This window comes from Oratosquilla oratoria, chromosome 7 (assembly GCF_046742065.1).
Source record: "Oratosquilla oratoria isolate Oo_2021 chromosome 7, ASM4674206v1, whole genome shotgun sequence".
Taxonomy (NCBI): Eukaryota; Metazoa; Arthropoda; class Malacostraca; order Stomatopoda; family Squillidae; genus Oratosquilla; species Oratosquilla oratoria.
This window is the reverse complement of record NC_134783.1, coordinates 21,541,160-21,543,659: the sequence shown is the minus strand read 5'-3', so window position 1 is coordinate 21,543,659 and position 2,500 is coordinate 21,541,160.

Sequence of the window (2,500 nt, the reverse complement as noted above, 5' to 3'; positions counted from 1 at the left end):
GGATAAGTGTCACAGTAATTCTCGAAATGTTTTCTCGTGTATGTACCAACCTTGTGTATTTCTGTTATTTTTAGCCTCCACTAAATCCCGCTAGTCTCCAGTTTGGACCATTAGGTGACCTCTGGTCAACAAACTACAAACCATTACCGTAAAACGTTTTAGTTTGGCAGAGATTAATTAGAGAAAGTAATATTCATATTACAACCTTGAGATATAAACCATTGCCGTAGAACGTTTATTTTAGTTGGGCAGAGATTAATTAGAGAAAGTAATATTCATATTACAACTTTGAGATATAAACCTTAATGACATACACACTGTAACACGAAGAAGATATTCAGAAATTATGAAAAATGAATACTGAAAAAAGAGAATTTTGACCTGTTTAGTCAAATTAGTAAAGGAACTCTTTAAGTTCAAATGAAACCACTGTGTTTCATTTTATTTCTCTTACAGGCACTTCTGAATCTAGTTTCTTTTTCTACCAATAAATAAGTGTCTTACTCTTTGTATACGAATGTAACAACCCTAAAACCAGCCAAATTCTTTTGCAATATTAATCATTGCTCCCTTACTCTGATTTTTCCCTTTAATGTTTCTTGTATTCTTGCAGCTCCCAAAAGTCATCCCGAACTCCATCTACGATCTTTGCCTTGTTCATCTCCTCTTCTAAGAGTTAATATCCTTAAATCATTGATACCTTCCAATCCTTCCACTCCATATGTTTAATCATTCTCATTCCAAGTTTCAAGGGGGAGATCTTCATGTCTATGGGTAAGATTGGCAGGACACAGACATCACCACAACATACATAGGATGGAGGCGCCCAACAATGCCCTCCAGAAATACTCCTTTCTTACCCCTGCTTGTCCAACCCTTATTCCTTCTTCTTTCCACACTTCATCCTTCTCTATTTCCTTTTGGTTTCTCTTCGTCACCTAACTTACTAACCCACCTTTCTTTTGCTACATTGCTCCTGACCTGGATAGTGGGCGGAAGACAGGGATGCCCCCTCATCCAAGAGGAGCTAAGGTAAGAGGGAGGAATGGATGGTGGATGGGAGTGGGATGGGTAGGAGTAGGTACATACCTTTGACTTGGCTACCTCCCTAATAAGGGGGAAAAAGCCCTTGGTACATAGATAGATACCTTCTTTGCTCCTTTCCAAACCTCAATCCCTCACATTCTATCTCTCCTACCTTCCCTTCTTCCTGTCTTTCTCAGCTTTGATGACACTCCTTCAAATTATTACCTCGTCTCTCCTTTATTTCAACCCACTATTTCTCCCCACCTCTTCCATATTACAACACTGACATTCCACTACCCCATCAATCACCACAACACATTGTCACCCTGGACCACCATTATAACTCATAGTCACCCTAACCCTTACACTCCGTCACTCCTACTCCCAGCCACTCCGCCAAGCCTCCCCGTAGCTCCACCATCCAGCCAAACAGCCCCCCAGCCACCAAGCCTCCCAGCCACCCAGCCAACCCACCGTCCCACCGTCGTACATTGCCTCCCCACTCTGCTCCAGGCACGGCGCTGATCTGCATATCAAAGTGGAGACGGAGGCAAGGGCATCACCACCTTTCCCCCCTTCCCCCTTTCCCCCCTTCCCCCTTTCCCCCTTCCCCCTTTCCCCCCTTCTCTCTCTCTCCCTCCCCCTCACCCATTCCCACCTTCGTCCTCCTCTAAGCTCTACCTTCAGTCTCCCTGTAGAGCTTTGCTACTTCAGTCCGCTTCTGCATCTGTTTCTCCCTTGTTTCTTTAATGGGCTAACATAAAGTAACTCTCTCTCTCTCTCTCTCTCTCTCTCTCTCTCTCTCTCTCTCTCTCTCTCTCTCTCTCTCTCTCTCTCTCTCTCTCTCTCTCCTCTCTTCTCTCTCTCTCTCTCTCTCTCTCTCTCTCTCTCTCTCTCTCTCTCTCTCTCTCTCTCTCTCTCTCTCTCTCTCTCTCTCTCTCTCTTTTTCCTTCCCCCTTCTCTATTTCTCTCTCAAACTGGGAGGTCGAACTGAGCCTGACGGTTCTTTTCTCAGGGTGATTTATCGTCTTTTAGTTTATCGTTCTCTAGTTACGATCTCCTTAACTGAGTTCTTTACATATAAGCTTGCTTGCAGAGACTGCAGTACCTGGTATCGGCTCCATCCTAAAGCACCACTGCCAGATGGGCTGTGAGGCCAGGATCCAATATTCATTCCAATACATCAATTACAACAACGTTCAAATTAGTGACCTCAGACGGAGACTGTTTGTAATACGATCGAACAGGATATCTTGGAATATTTCTCATCATTTTAGTGCTGGTGATATCACTGGTAGATTATTTAGGGGTTTCCTATAGGTTTAGCCTTTCAGCCTAACTGGACAACTAAATGTTGGTATTAATCTTTTAAAATAGTTCTAGACCCTTACCCCCAACAGGCTTTCTATGTCTACTGACAAAGCCTTTCCGTCATTAAATTCTTATGGTGGACTCCTTTGAACTCTACTATTCT